Raw genomic sequence first — 16,895 nt, forward strand, 5'->3', positions numbered from 1 at the left:
GTAAGCGTGCAGCAAAGCTACAAGTAGGAAGGATCATAGAGGAGGGCACACAGTGTGAAACAGAGCACGGCCGGATATGACACGCTGTGTTTTGCAGGCGTGCTAAACCAGTGAGATCGAGGGCCATTGGAGAAGAAAAGGCCATGGATATTCATTGTAGTAATGTAACAAGAGAGCTGGTCCTTACCCGGTGTGCGAGGACAGAGGAAATGATGGGTGATCCTACGTGGGTTGGGGGCCCACACAGCCTGCCCAGGCCCGGACAGGCAGGCGTGGGCTAGACCTTTTCAGGCGGCCCTTTGAGGGGGCCGGCGATCAATTGCCAGCTCCACCGCTGCTGAGAAGAAGTAGAAGGGGCCAACCAATCGGGCCAGGCCACGTCAGGCCTCAGAGGTCAGGTGCTCCATGCCGTGTGGGCAGCCATGATTAAAAGTCCCTCAGTTGAGAACTGTGCCTGCACCACGTTAGGAGCGGATTGCAATGTAGAGGCATCAGAAAGAGACGATTAAAAAGAAAGTCTTTCAAGTGGATGCAAGCCTTTATAGGTGCAGCCCTTGAGGGGGCTGGCAAACGCCTGGCAGTTCCGGTGCTGCTAAGGCAAAGTAGATGGGGCTAACCAATCAAACCAGGCTAGGCCACATCAGGGCCTCAGGTCAGCTGCTTTCCATGCCGTGCGGGGTGGCATAGCTCTCAACTCACACGCATTTGGCGGGTGTCACCCGCCTTGTAAAGGGCTGACTCACCCGCCAAGCCTCCTGCACGCCCATTCATTTCAATGGGCGTCTCACCCCCCAAAAACACAATCGGGTGATTTCACCCGCCTTTGAGTCACAAATGGTTGAGAGCTATGGGGTGGCCATGATTAAAAGTCCCTTGCCAGTTGAGAACTGTGCTTTCACGGCGTTAGGAGCCGATTGGAATGTAGATGCACCAGGAAGTGAAGATGAACAAGGCGATGAAGATGTTATATAGTAAGCTGGGCGGATCCTGTATTGTTCACCCATCCCCTAAGGCCCTCAGCAGCAGTCTCAGCATTTCACTGCAACCCGTTGTCAAATTGCGTTTTCACGGCTGGTCTCTCAGGCCACGGCAAACCTCACGTTCAACGTGATGGGAAGTGGGTAGACATGTATGCATACTCAGAACAGATGTGCATACATGCCAACATTCTGTGACCAAAAATCTGTAGGAATCTTAAAGTTTCAAAAATAGGCGAGGTGGTAATGATAGGAATTGGGTGCGTCAGCAGCCCATTGTCATTGAATGAGCCCGCCGGCGCGGGTGCATTCAATGACAATAAGGCGCCTGCCGCACCTCCTGCCATCACGCCAGCTCGGGGCAGCCCTTGAAAGACTCGCCGGAGTTGACGTGATGGGGGGGGCTAATGGCGCCTTTTGTGAAAGGCACTCGTGGCGGAGGGGCGCCCTTAGCCCACCGCGGGCGCCTTTTACATCAAAGGCCTGCATGCTGCACCTTCTCCCGCTACGCCAGCTCGGGGAAGTCCTTGAAAGACTCCCCCGAGCTGGCGTGGTGGGGGGCTAATGGCGCCTTTGGCCAAAGGCACCCGAGGTGGAGGGGCGCTTTTAGCCCACCGCCGTGGGTGCCTTTGACATTAAAAGCCTGCATGCTGAGCCTTCTCCCACTACGCCAGCTCGGGGAAGTCCTTGAAAGACTCCCCCAAGTTGGCGTGGTGGGGGGCTAATGGCGCCTTTTGCCAAAGGCACCCGCGGCGGAGGGGCGCTTTAGCCCACCGCCGTGGGTGCCTTTGACATTAACAGCCTGCATGCCACGCCAGCTCGGGGAAGTCCTTGAAAGACTCCCCCGAGCTGGCGTGGTGGGGGGCTAATGGCGCCTTTTGCCAAAGGCACCCACGGCAGAGGGGTGCTTTAGCCCACCGCCGTGGGTGCCTTTGACATTAAAAGCCTGCATGCCACGCATTCTCCCGGTACGCCAGCTCGGGGGAGCCCTTGAAAGACTCCCCCGAGCTGACGTGGAAAAAAAAAAAAGTAAAAAAAAAAAGTAAAAAAAAAAAGTTTTTTTTTTTTTTTACAAAAAAAAAATCGGTATTTGGTGTCAAAAAATCGGTAGGCGGTAGGCCTGCTTAAAAAGCGGTATCCTACCGCCTAAATCGGTAGGGTTGCCAAGTATGGATGTGCCACCAGCGTAGCAAGGCATTTTGTAAAAACCCTTGGGGCTGAACAGAGGTCGAATGGCAGAGCCATGAATTGATAAGGCACCCCTGCCACTACAAAACATAAGTATCAGCGGTGTGAGTGTCGAATAGGAATGTGAAAATATGCATCCACCGGATCGAGCGACGCAAGAAAATCCTCTTGCTGCAACCGAGAGAAGACTTGTTGCTCTGTCATCATATGGAAGGCCTGTGACTTGAAGAACTTGTTGAATACTCTTATATCTAAGATGGTCTCCAACCCCCTAATTTTTTGTTTCATGACTTTTTCCTTACCATGAAGTAATGAGAGTGGATTCCTGATGACAGGTGCGTGGTCAGGACTTTTGCCACTACATCCTTGCATAGCAAAGCATGTACCTCCTGGTAGAGCACACAGTGAAGCTTTTCCGGCTTGTTCACAGGAGGAATCTCCAGGGCTATTGTAACAAATTCCAGCAAATGACCTTGCTGGAGTAGAGAAAGCACCCATTTGTCATATGTGATTTTTCACCATTCGTCGAAAAACTGCAACAAAAAAAAAATCCTCCCTCCCACTGCGGTGCTGAAGTGGGAGGCAGGGGTCCTAGATGAGTCAGGGCTGCTTAGCCAACTGTCCACTGGACTGGGAGGAGTCAGGGCAATACAGAGTGCCTCTATATGATTGGGATCTCCCCTTGTACTGATATGTCGACTGGTAGGCTGGGGTCTTGTACGAGGAGATCAGGTAGGAGAATTGGTATGAGGGGCGATAGTCTCGTGATGCCCTGCCTAACCAGGTTTTCCCACTCCAAAAGGAATGGCGCAGCTGTTGTAATGTGCCTAGAGAGCGTGCGGTCTGTGTCCATTTTGTTGGAGAGTAGAGTCTCTTCAACCTACCCCAAGCCCCGATAGGTCTACTCCATCAAAGGGCAGGTCCACTATCTTGGCCTGCACCTCCAGACGAAAGTTGGCCACTTTAAATCAGACTTGCTGTCTCAGCACAGCTCCATTATCGAGCTGACGGAATGACACTGTAATGGCGTGATCCGACGACGCCTCTCAGTCATGCAAATGTCAATAGCCTCCTGATGTTTGTCCTCAGGAAGGACCTCTAGCAGGGGCCCCAGCTTATATCATAACACGCGATTGCAGCGAGCGAGGCTGGTCATTTCATTAGCTGCCTTGATTGTGGTGGCGGCCGTTGTCATCACCGTTTGCCAAATGCGTCCAAACGCTTACTCTGCTTGTCTGGAGGGACGGAGCACAAGGAAGACTGATTAGCTGCCCTCTCGCGTGCCACGCAGGTACAATGGAATCAGGTGTGGGCTGAGCCCGTGGGCAGACAGGAGCAGAGTTTGGGACCCTGTACTTTTTCTCAAATCTGTTCTTTTTGCCAGTATCGTGGCAGGGTGTGCCACGATGACTAGGCTGTTTACCCAGACATCTTCCAGGAAGGGGATGGCTATAGTGGCTTTTCTATGATGTTATCACCATTGGTATAGCAAACTGTCTTTTTTCTGCTTCAAGGAGGGGGCACTGGGAAGGTGTGGCACCTTAGTAACATTAAATAACAATGGCACAATGGAATATACAATTTCTCGTCATTCTTTGAAACTGAAACATGACGAACGCAATTAAAGACTTCCCTAATATGTGAAATATGGGTACAGGGCCAACTGCGTAACAATCCCCAACCCCCCTGCAATGTCTTTCTTTTGCACCTCTGATTTAAGGGAAAACATTTTCACCACCATGCCCATGAGCAAGTGAAATGCACAGATTTCATCTAGGGGAGAATCCCTGGTTGGAATGTCATTGGGTTCGCTGTCAGCAGGGATGAAGCCATCACACTCATACATTCCAGTTAGAGTGTTGAGGATTTCTAAGGAGAGAACCCTAGAAGCCGGTGTGGTAGGAGCCGGTGCAAATGGTGGTGGGGACGTTCTGGGTGGAACTGTACCCCCTTGAAGGCATGCAGCCACAGGCTTGTCAGGTGCCTGTAGTGGTGCCTGATGAGGATCCACAGAATTGTGTTGTGTGTGAATTACAGCAGCTTGGTGGGAACTGGGAGGTGACATGACACCCTCCCCTTCCTCGTCCTGTGAGGAAACTGGTACAGGATCCTGTACTGCCACAGAGGCTTCCCTTGGTTTCAGAATGGACAATGTAGTTGTCGTTGACAGCATTTTACTTGTTGACGTGGTCTTGCATTTTATCATCGACTGTGTAAAACCTGTCGTTGATGTATCTTTGATCTTTGTCATCGACAAAGCGGATGTCTTGGTCGTAGTGGACGATGGGATAGGTTTGGTTGTCGAGAGTGAGGATGACTACTTTCGTAGTCAGCGGAATACATTTTGGTATCAAAGGTGAAGAGGATGGTGGGTGTGTAGGTGGTGCCACCCCTGTGTCCCTTGCCATGAAGGGATGACTGACCTTGGGTACTGTAAGGAAGGCATGGTATCAACAGTAAGACGGACAAGTGACCACAGATCAAGGGTGTTTATTGAACTTCAATTGGGTTTGAAAAACATCTATCTAAACCTAAATCTAAAGATGGGAGCAAGCTACGATCATTAAATAATAATAACACAGTCCTAGTGGTGTCTTTTCAAAATAAAATGGCCTATACTAAGAAACCTATTTCCAATCCTTAACCTCTAAAAACAAATAGTGTGGGAAACAATGTTACAATGTTATGCATAAGTAAAAAGTGTTCAAGAAATCATATGTCAGGATATTCAAGCCGTAGGCTTCCCTTCCCCATGTTTTGAGCACAACAAAGCGACACACTCCAGCTTAGCCCAGTCTCTGGCTTCTCTAACATGAGGGTGCAATTCAAAACTTCAACATCATGGCCTTCTGTCCCAAAGTCTCTTTGCCATTCAAAGTCTCTTCTTTCAGAGGGCCTGTTGCAATAAAGTTCCTTTCCTTTTTGTATTTCACATATGCATAATTTTCTTTGGTGATATATCATTCACCTCGGATCCCCTCAGCCTGTATCAGATCCACTTTGACACAAAATCTTCAATCAGCCTCCCTCAGCCGGGCTTGGACCAATTTATCTACTTTGCCATGAACTTTCTTTACTGTATCAACATTGAAGACTTTCAATTGGGCGTGGGATTTTGCTTGACCCATCGCAGGACCACTTCGATTCACAATCGGTGGCAGAGAGAGCAGGGGCTGCCTGCGGGAAGGCATGATCGCTGGAGCAACAACTGGACCAGTTGGTGGAACTGCACGTAGTGATCAGAAAAACACCTTCAGGACCCTCAAAATCTGTGAATGGCATGTTGTAATATCTCCTCCACGGGACCAAGAAAGGAATTGGGACAGCAGAAGGTACATATGGAGCAACCATAAAAAAATGGATGCGTATATGTTGGCCTTGGCAAGGCAGACAGTGCAGACACAAAGTCTTGACCCTCTTGCGTCGCAGATGAAGAGGTATTCACCTTAATCATGGGCGAGGTGGGTATGGCCACCACAGACTTTCTTGCTTGCAATATCAGTTGATGTAGGATTTTGCTCGGTCGAGAGTAGTCGACAAGGTCACCGTCGGAATGGGCATTGAAGGGACCATGGACTGTCATCGACTGGACAGAAGACTCTACTTGTTTATACACAGTCAATGGGGCAGCAGACTGTCGACTAGTGCAGATCCGCAGAAGATGTGGACAGGCATTTGGTAGATTAATAAGCAGACTTTATTGACAAGGTCATGATTATTGAGACTGTAGACCAAGTCGTCAATGACTATGCAGCAGTTGCGGCATGGGTTGTATGCTCCTTTCTTGCCCTTTCCCCACAGGAAGAATGAATCAATCATGGGAGCTTGGCATCTTGTAATGGGGCGTTCGCTCTAGGGGTCTGCTCTGCCTGAGGGAAGCATGACTGAGGACAGAGGCCCCTGCATCATCATCTAACCAAGCCACCAACCTTCAGTGACGGTCTTGGAGCGTCTTGTTGGAAAATGACTGGCAAATGGAGCAGTTGTTAATCTCATGAGCAGGATAAAGACTATAGAGGCTGTCGTCCTGAAGATCTTCAATATATACGTTCTTCAGATAACAAGTAGAACATGCCTTGAAAAGGCTTTTTTTCCTGGTATCAGCCATGGTGTCTCAGACACTATCCAAGTAACTCAAAGAAAGGAAGCTGAAACAGCATCACAGGGCGTTGAGAAGTACGGGAAGCTCTTGGATTCTGAAAAGTTGAAGAAAACCGAAAATACGAAGAAAAAAATCAAATCATTGAAGAGATTGTTTGAGGACTCCCAACACTGAACATGCAGCAAAGAAATCCAAACATGGCTGCCAGGGGAGGAGCTAAGGGAGACCAGTTTATTGACTGTTGGGCAAAATGAACCAAGTTTTTTAAATTTAAATGTAAACTGGTTTAATGTTACAGAGGATTCCCAGCCTGCCGACAGGGAACATTCAAACAGCATGTGAACCTATGAAAGCTCTAATGCTGGAGGAGTAAACCTACACTATTAACAAATGTGCATTCACCTTGGTCATTCTGGCTAAAGAGCACCAACACTACTTTTCACACAGATCTGATTGACAGAACACCAATGTAGTAAAGCAAGTGTAGAAATCAGATGTACATTTTAAACCAGTTAGAGAACAGGTAAGTAATCCAAAGAGTAAAAAGGAGAAATTACCTACCAGTAATGTTCCTTCTATGGGTTCTTGCATAGATTCCACATCTTGATAGATATCCTATCCATTGTCAATTAATCTGAACATTGAGAGAGAGGGCATAGTGCGACTCTGCATCGTCTCTAGACTCACTCATGTTCAGCCATGCCACTCATCAACTCCGGATGGGATGTCGACCGCCGAACTTAAAGAGATGCACTACGTCCCTTAGCTCAGCTCCCCATCTCACCCACCCCGCCCACCAAACTCAGCATTCGAGAAAAAACCTCACGGAAGAGGCACCTGAAACCTATTAAAAACAAAAAGATTCTTCTCTTCAGGTTTTATTTTTTGGTGAGGAACATCGCCACCGATTAGGTGGTTCAAATTTGGTGACATGACAAATTAAATGTCTGCATATAGAAACGCAAAACCTGGTGTCCCTCATTCTGGAACCAGGGAAGAGTGAATTAAACAATAGAAAAAGGGTTCTAGGTCATCATTTTTCAAAGAAATGTTTATTTAAGTTTCTTTTTATAGTAGAATAAAATCGTACAATTAAAAAGCACAGAACAAAATCTAGATCCAATGGACAATAAACCATTAGAACAGAGAAATTGAAAACTCAAGCAACATTTCTATTCTCAAATGTATAAATTATATACTCAATCATACCAGCAACACAACCTTACACAAAATTACACAAAGCAAACACATAATTATCAATGTATGGTCTCATGAATCCATTTATTTTGGTTCAGGAGTTAGAGTACCCAAATAATTATTTTTTTAAAAAATGTAATTTTTTTTTTAGGGATCCTGTAGTTAACCAGTCCCAACCGGTTTCGACAAGTAGGAAATGTTACCACATCTTCATCAGGGGAGTAAACATAATGTGGATTGATTGTCCAGGGTGTAAGGGAAAAAGCAACCGGCAGCCACGTAAAGCTGTTTGCTCACAGTCGCGGTGATTGTCAATGCCAAGTGGTAAGGTGTATACCGTCACAAGGCAAGGTAGGTGGGAAGTTTCCCAAGCATTGAAGGGAGCCATGTTATATTAAGGGGCACTCGGCAATCCAAGTTTTTTGAAACAGCTGTGGCAGTAACAGTGGAGGTATATCTATTATCCATGTGATGCGAAAAGCGGCGTTTTAAGGCGCAGTCAGTAGTCCAGGGTATTTGAGTCAGCTAGGGCAGTTACAGTAGTGTTTGTATGGGCAGTAGGATGTGTCCGCTGTGGTGGCGCAGACGGGATGTCAATCGCCGAACGTAAAGGGATGCACTGCGTCCCTTATCTCAGCTTCCCATCTTTTTTCCCCCCTCTGGACACAGCCTTCGAGAGAAAACCTCACGGAAGAGGCACGTGAAGCCTATTAAAAACAACAAGATTCTTCTCTTCATGTTTTATTTTTTGGTGAGGAACATCGCCACCGACTAGGTGGTCCAAATTTGGTGGCATGACAAACTGAAAGCCTGCAGCAAGATACCCCTTAAATGTACCCACTTATGGCCAAGACCAACAGAAACCATCACCGTGGAGATGGGGCACATCATGGGATCTACTCCTTTCACTTTACATGATGCCACAAACTTTCTCCATCTGGACACATAGAGCAACCAGGTAGAAGGTCTGTATGCAGTAAAAACAGCGCCTCTAAAACCTAATCATCCAGGTGCCAGTCCTCATACCTTAACCTCCCAAGAACCACGCATGTAGATTGAGAGGCTCTGGGTTCAGGTGAAGCAACCTGCCTTCTGACTAGGTTGAAAAGGTCTGACCTCTGATGAAGCTGGAGAGGCGGGCAAACTGCCAACTCCACAAGGTCTGGGTATCATGTCTTCCTTGCCCAGTCCGAGGTGATCAGGATCAAGTGAGCCCTGAACCTCCTCAACCTCCTTAGAATCCACAGGAGGATTTATCGTGGGAATGCATAGTGAAGGTCGAAGACCAACTCCCCCAGGAAAGCATTCCCCAATTACCCCATGGGAGTCCGGGGGAATTCCCTCAAACAGAACTATCTGCATTTTGCGTTGTCCTTTGTTGCAAACAAGTCCAGTGGCTGGGTTCCCCACCTGGTGAAGATCTCAAAAATGATCTGCAGGCAAAACTCCCACTTGTGGGAGACCAATCTCTGCCTGCACAGAGCGTCCGCCAGCCTATTCCCCACCCCTGCCAGATGCGCTGCAAAGATCGTTCTCCAGCATCCAGAACAATAGCCGCATTGCCTCATTGCACAGGGGTATTGACCTTACAACTCCCTGCTTGTTGAGTTACTGCATGGCCACTGTGTTGTCTGTTTGAACCAGGACATGTTTCCCCCGGTTGAAGGTGTGAAAGCAGTCTGTGCCAGTCTGACTGCTTTGTAGCTCCTGCAGATTAATGTGGCAACAACTCTCCTTCCAAGACCAGCGACCGTTGAATTGAAGGGACCCGTAATGAGCCCCTGACCCAGCTCTTCAGGAAGGCGTTCATGATCAACTGTACCTCTGGCTAAGGTGCCCAGAACAGCTTTCCAGCCAGCATGTTGGTCCTGTTGCTCCACCAAGAAAGATCATGAACAACTGACCTTGCAACCTGAAAGACATCTGACATCTTGTTCGAGTACTGCGACCACCGACTCCTGAGGAGCCAATGCAGGGACCTCATCTGGAGCCTCGCCTCTGGTAAATATAGGATGCCATGAGGCCTAAGAGGTGCAGGAAGGCAGGCGCCGGAAGACTGGAGTTCCAGAAAAGTTTGACCATTTGTGCCACGGTGGTGACTCTTAGAGGGGAGGAGGGGCAAGCATTCCCTTCTTGAGTGCCCAGGGCCACTCTGTTAAAATGGAGCCTCTGCACCAGTGTAACCTGTGATAATATACACAATTGGTCAGGGCATCCGGAATGTAAAAAAAAAAACTCTAGTGACTCTGAATTAATATTTTGAATGTTTTACTCAGAGTTTGCAGAATAATGGTGTCATAACGAAATACATTGCATAAAACAAGAGGTCATCCTAGTTGTGGGTAGTAGCCTTAAACTTGATATTTACACAAGACAAATCAAAACATTATATATATATATATGTATATATATATATGATCCGGTGGGATCGGCAAAACAATGCATATATAGGAAAGAACACACTTTTTTTCTTCATATTACATAACATGTTTTACAAAACAAGTGGGTCCCATCACATCTATTGGGAGTCAAATTCAATTACATTAACCGATTCAAACAGCTTGAAAATGACAGTGTTGACTTTTGACACTGTAGAAAGGGTTGTCGACACAGGTGTGTTTCAGTCACTATTAGCAGATTTGAGCTGCTTAGAGTTGGGCGGCCTTCATCAGGATGGGAGAAAAGTTGGTGGAGAGACAATGAATGATGAGTCCTATGTGTATCTGTGGAATTTAAAAGGATGCCATGTTAGAGTCACTTGGTGCCATTCTGGTATATCATTAATTATTAAGCTATTATTGTTCTGATTAATGAAGAGACCCGTAAGGGGCTTACTGTGTGTTCCTTGTTGAACACAGTGTAGGTGGGGCTCTGCTAATGATGGTTGTAAAGGGTCCTTCAAGGCTAGGGAATGAGTCTCAAAAATGTCTTGTAGTTGGCAGTCTGTTAGAACAGAAACAAGAATATCACCTTAGTCTAACAGGAATCGCCACAAGCTATGATTGCACCGTATTGACAGTTATAGTGGTGAAGTCATGGTGAGGCCACTGAAATATGATCAGTAGTCTCAAAAGAAACACCAAAGTCAGGTGGCTATCTTGGTCGTTGGTGCTGCACTCTATAGCACCCTGCCAGTGCATGGTGTTCAGTGGTGGCGCTTGTGGGAAATCAAAGGAGCCAAAATGTTGTCATCCTGTGCAGTAAATACACAACATGCTTCTCTGATTCTCATACCGGATGTGAGGAGACCGAAGTGAAATGTTCTACAGTGAGAAAGGAACATTCCAAAAAACATGGCGTTTGATCTTGAAAACCCGATCTGTCCCAAATCTAAGTTCACGTAATATCACTTTCACGTAATGAGGTGGTTACCTGGGGCGATGTGCCGATCCTAAGTGGCATGCTAAGTGATCCGTTCCTGCAGTATGGTCTAGTGCAGCATTCTTGCATGCATAAGTTACACGGAGGCATAAAGGGTATTGGGACAGAAACATCTCTTACCACAATCAAAACTCTAAGTGTGTCATATAGAAGGCATGGATGCACACTCTCCGCTGGTATCCGTATAGATCTGGGATCTGCGCTGTGCGCACCATATGTACAGAGCCTTGACCTCCATTGTCATGGAAACGACTTGTATGCTTGGAGTGCTTCAACAGGGGCAGCCATATTGGAATGGTGTGGGAGCCCGCGAAAATGGTGACTATACCTCATTTGTAACGAGGATCAAAACTCCAACAGCCAGGACTAGATAGAGTATTTTAACAAAAAAGTGAAACAGTACTGTAATTAAAGATGTTGTTGACTGTAACATTGGTTAAGCTGTATGTTGTATGTAAGACAAACATTTGTCATACACCATACGCATGTCAATTTTGATGTGTAGACTTCTGTCACTTTCAATGCGTTCTGAAAACCTAGAAGAACACAGCCACCCACATCGTGCTCTTGAACAAGTCAACAACCTTTTTTGACTGATTTGTTGGGAGGTTAGATGTCAAAGTCTAGGGTCTCAAATTCACCATAGCGGCTTGCAATACAAGTCCTCCGGGTTAGAATAAGCCGATAAAAATAGGAGGTTGCCCCTCATTGGCTTATATTTCTTCACAAGCTCTTCATCGAGCAAGGGTGCTGCCACAGACGGATGACGGGGTCTGTGATGGCGGCACTGAACGGTAAAGCCTGTTCCAATTGCAGTCCTTTGTTGAGAATGTCAGTCAGGTCATATTACTGAAGCAGTTTCGACAGAGCGCTGAGACCCAGAGCGATGACCACCTTGCAATACTGGGCATTCTGGCATGCATACAAGCCCACCTGCTGCAAATCAATGTCAGGTTATGTGTCCAGTACGCTTGTGTCGTGTAGGCCCTCCACCAACTCCAGTAGGCCTGCTTGATCAGACATATAAATGGGCCAATGGGACTAGTGGTTCCATCCTAAAAGGGATCAGACCCCCCATCATTATCAAGACTGCATAGAATCAAAGAAATCCAACCTGGTCTCGGGCATAGTCTTGATCCAGCGGTAGCCCCGACAAACATGGTATCTCAGTGTGATCCAAGACAGGCACCGATGGCAGCGTCAACATCTATGCAGGTTTGTTTCCAGAGGTCAAGGGCGTTGGACCTCCCTTAGCTACCTTGGTGCCGGATGAGCCCGATGTGATTGGTGCAGACTCTGCCATAGTAGAGTCTGAAGTCGTACCAGCCACTGTGTTTTCGATTAACTGCATCATTTGCTTCTTAAATTCTTCCCACTCCACCCTCAAAGCCCCATTCACAGGGTATGATTTACCTCTGTCATCAGACGAATCGGATTCATGCTGGCGCTTCTTTTTCTTGTGTGACGAGGAAGATTTGTGGGACTCGCTACGGGATCGTGATCGATTCTTAGATTTCTTATGATGCCTGCCCTACCATTCTTTACCGGGGGTAGGCCACACAGAGTCGGGGGGAGAGGTCTGCCAATAACATTTGAGCCAAGCGCTCCCCTCACTGCCTGAAACTGGACAGTTTAGGACCTGACATTCTGGCTTGAGGATTTTTTAATCCGAATTAGAGAAAAATAAAAAAATATGGAGCTGTGTTCCAAATAGCAAACAGATCGCACGGAATAAAGGAACTGAGGTAAGGGGGCGTAGTGCATCCCTGAAGGACGGCAATCAACGGCAAGTCCAAAATCTAGGAGTGGCATGGACGAACACTATGCTAACAAAGACTACGCTGAGTCACACTATGTCCCCTGTTGACATTTTCAGAGCGGCTGATGCTGGATATCTATCAAGATGGGGAATCTGTGGAGGAATGCAATCCATTGGAAACAATACAAAGCCATATGGCAAAAGTTCTTCCATCACTAAACAAGATGGGATCTAGTGGCTTTAGAATCACAAATCACAAAGTTAAACCCCTGCAAGGAAGAAGAAATCTTAAGAAGGCTGAACAAGTGTTGACAAAGCTAACATGTGTCTCTCAAACAATGAGGAACAAAGCAAACCAACGTTTTAAGAGGTCCTCTCTCCCAATCAGCCCACCTTAATGAAAGCCCAGGGAGGGGATCTTTGGGCAGAACTCCACCGATCATGACCAGGTAAGTGAGGGGTAGGGTTAGGATTTAGCACCCTTTAAATCCTATGTAGAGATGGGGAATAGAAACAGAAACCCAACCCCTGTACTCAGGATCTGTCAAACTATTTCTGAGGCTTCTGGGCTCTGCTGGGCCCACTTACTTTGTGTCTTGGATCCGTTGGATTGAATCTAGAGGTCACTTTTGGCATCATTATTTAGGTCAGTCGAGTTGGCAGTTTCTTACTAAGGTGAGACTTCCTGACACTGGGCAGCTGGATGACCCTGGGATGATGAAAGAACTACTCCAATTCTGACAGAGGAGCCCCAAGACACAATCCAGGCAGGATGCCACAATGGCTACCGAAATCCAACGCCAAAAGATGACCCTTGTGATGGAGACAAAGAAGCTAGTGCTACAAGGCCCCTCTTCGTGCTGACGAACTGTAACCTCTGGGGAAAGCCCCTTGTCTCATTGGCTGAGGGTCTGCAGAGTCCCAAGTCTGACTAGAGAAAGGGACCAATGCAGCAAGGTAGTCTAGGCAGGAGCTAGTCCATCCACAGGGTGGTCCGGGGGAACTTCCAAAGGCTTCCAAGGCCAGGATCCTCACCAATAAAGTCTTAGGGGCAACAAAAGAGTATGGCTTTGTCGGAACAGGTTCTGAAGGCAATGCTGGTTGAGTACAATAGTGGGTTGCTCCCTTTTGAAGGATTCTTGACTCAAACAATGATCAGAAGAATGGTTGCAGGAGTAGTACTTTTATACTAAATATGAGCTTGTCGCCCCAGGGCCTACCGGATATAAGGGATCTGTACCACTCAAACTGGCAGGGGTTGTCCAATGATCGACAGCCTCTTGCTGCCACAATTGCCCAGACACTGACCAAGAAGTCAACTGGGACCAGACAGTCCTGGACCCCAACATTCAGCAACACACACAGTTCTGTTTTGCCCAGAAAAGCCAAGGTGTGGCCTATGAAAGGGCTTACCGTACTTGGCATATCCGGCCCTCAAAGGGCAGGAAGAAGGCCAAAAGGCAGGATGGCCAAAAGACGAGGCAAAATCTTGCCACTTGAGTATATGGTACTGTACAAGGCATTATAGGCTAAAAGTGAAAACGAGAAAGTAAAATACCTGCTGCCAACAGCCCATTCAGCATACAAAAGTAACTAAAGTTATAAAAACAAAAGAGAAAGGGATATAAAGTACTCACACTGGACACATCACCTTACAGTGGGGTGCGGTAGAAGTCCCCTTGCATTGATTACCTTCAAAAGTCAGGACAGGTTCAACAAAAAGAGAAAAAAAGAGTGGGTAGTTTAGGGGGGGGGAATATAGTTCTATAGAGGGAAAGCAGAAGTAATAAAAAAAACTCTTTCCTGACAGTGGTAGGTCAGAATTAGGAGACAAACAAAAAGTCATGTTTCACACACTTTTTATTCTTGTGTAATGTGTAAAAAGGTCCCATCTTTCCTTAAGACTATGCTTATAAACCTTAATCTAAAAAAAATAAAAGACAAAAGTGGGCTCATCAGGTTGTCAACATAAATGAAGTCCTCTGTCCAGAATCCTAATCTACACCCACCCTCTTTCCCTACCACTCAAAATGATAAACTGGATGTACTTTTGGGGCATTGCCCAATGAAAGGTATGGCTGATGGCTTCTGACTGCTACCCCTGTGTCTGTCCAGCAGAGGCTTTGGACTAGGCTTACACATCCAAGTATATAGTACATATACAATGGTTTCTCGTTCTAGTTATAAGTCTGTCTTTCTCCCATTGGGGAGACTGTCTTGCTCCCCAATCAGGGTCCTTTCAGTCTCTTTCTCCCCACTCTGGGGCTTCTCTGTTTGCTCCGCGCTCAGAGGCTTGCTGCTTTCCTTTTCCCCACTCTAGGGCTACTTGGATTATTCTCTGGCTCCGGGGCACCTCTCCTGTCCCCACTCTGGGGTTTCTTGGTTACCTCCCCACAACTAAGCTTTCTTTTGCGCACCCCCACTCTGGGGTTTCTGGGTATTTTGCCTACACCAGGGCTTGTCTACTGCATTGCCACTCACCTCCCATGTCTCTGTAGCCAGAGTACATGTCTGTCTGGCAGTGCTCCCTAGAAGGGTTCCACATTCCTTTTGGCCCTTCTCTTTCTGTGGAGCCGCTTAACAACTCAACTGGGCTCTGCGTCGGCCAGCATCTCCTCTCCTCCGCTCACTGCAATGCAATCTTGGCAGCCCATCAGGATTTGGCCCAGGGCTTCTGAGGTAGTTTGGTCTCATTTGGTCTCCTGCGGTGGACAGTCCCGGTTGTTCGTCTGTGGGACCGGTTTATACTCCACATGTGCCTGCTACGTGGCAAGATGCCACACCACCGCTGAGGCACACTTACTCTGTGGGCCTGTACCAGACTCTCTCCTGATAGCTTCCTTAAATTATGTGCCTCCTGGAGGCTGGCCTTTCTGCTGTTGTCCAGGCATACTGATGACTGTTTGGGTCAGAAGCCGAGTCAGACACTATTAAAGAGGTCATATGATATCATACACCTTAGCTCCTACATACCCCATAAAGTTGTTGGTGTTTTAGGGGTCGGAATGGTGACCAGAGCATCTCTGAGGCTTTCCTATCCCTTAAGGTGGAGTCACCTTGAGAGGGATCCCACTTACTCTGCCCGCTAGGAGTGTTAAGTGTTAGGAAAGATTCTTTTTTTGCAACTTACTCTCCATAGTTTCCTATGGAGCCCTATTCTTTTTGCTCCAGTTTTGTTCCTGTCCTGGCCTTTTGAAGAGAAGTAAAGCATTCAGCTTCACTTCCCTTTTGCTCATTTATTATGGGGAAACTGATCAGGCCTTCAGACTATCAGTACTGGGAAGTTTGTTTCCATTTGGAATTCTTGTATTTTTACATTGCACAAACCTTCTTACAATGCAGTGCAATGGGGATACTTTTGTATCACCCTAGCTTTTTACACTTGGGATTTTGGTTACTTCTGTATATGTGCCTAAAGGCAAGATGGGGGAAGCAGTTGGTGTGCACATTCATGCTTACCGTGAATGGATACTAAACGTGGCCAGAGACCCAAGATTGTCACTTGTTCTTTGGCCATATCATAGTGTGTCCTTTTGGTCCTCTCAGGTCATGTACCTGGAGGGGCAGGGGAGAGAGAGAGAGACACAGAGAGACAGAGTGAAAGAGAGAGAGAGACAGAGAGAGACTCCCAGTCCAAATCACTGGGGTTAGAAAGTCGGAAACTGGGGCGGATGTGAAACCAGCAGTTGTCCCTGATTGAACAACTACTTGCTGTTTGAATGGTACAGATACTTTCCATTGGTGGGCTTGGACTTGCATCCAGCTTGGATTTTAGCTAAGCGCATGACTTCTACAGCTATTCTTCAGATCTACGTTGCAGCCAAGAATCCCTCGTAGAGCACACCGTTGATGACCTGAAGACTACTCCTTAAGTGGCACAGATCCACTCCACTGTCCTCCCCAGCGATGCCTTGCTCCCCTGCCTGATTTTCGAAGACCCTGAGTGGTGCTTCAGGCCGTGGATTAGTGGGACCAACTAACAATGTCATTTGAGGATCCAGCCCATCAGAGCCTTTGGAAGTGTTGGTGGACTGACCAGCTCCCTCGTAGGCTACCTTGCCAAAATTGTCATTGGTTTGCTTTCATACCGGGAACTTCGGTAGTCGCCAGCTTCTGCCATAGGTCTTCTCCTCCAACAGTTTGTTTCTCAACAGAACCTGTTCTCAAGCTGCTTCTTTGACCGTGACTGTAAGGACACCAGATGTTGCCTGCAAATAGTGATCATCGTTGGAACTCGCCTTCCTCCATCCCATGAAGTGTCCTGAAGAGGTCTGCATGGAAGTCTGCATTT

General features: G+C 47.1%; 1 long non-coding RNA gene across 1 annotated transcript in view; it reads right to left on the bottom strand.

Moving 5' to 3' along the window:
* Positions 1–4,663: 4,663 nt before the first annotated feature.
* Positions 4,664–16,895, bottom strand: part of LOC138579600 (uncharacterized) — an 80,095-nt gene continuing 67,863 nt past the window's right edge. The window contains exon 3 of the long non-coding RNA XR_011304091.1: positions 4,664–6,361. This is a non-coding gene — a long non-coding RNA (uncharacterized lncRNA). The remainder of the gene's footprint in view (positions 6,362–16,895) is intronic.

The sequence above is a fragment of the Ambystoma mexicanum genome, chromosome 3p (genome assembly GCF_040938575.1).
Source record: "Ambystoma mexicanum isolate Mex_15411 chromosome 3p, UKY_AmexF1_1, whole genome shotgun sequence".
NCBI lineage: Eukaryota > Metazoa > Chordata > Amphibia > Caudata > Ambystomatidae > Ambystoma > Ambystoma mexicanum.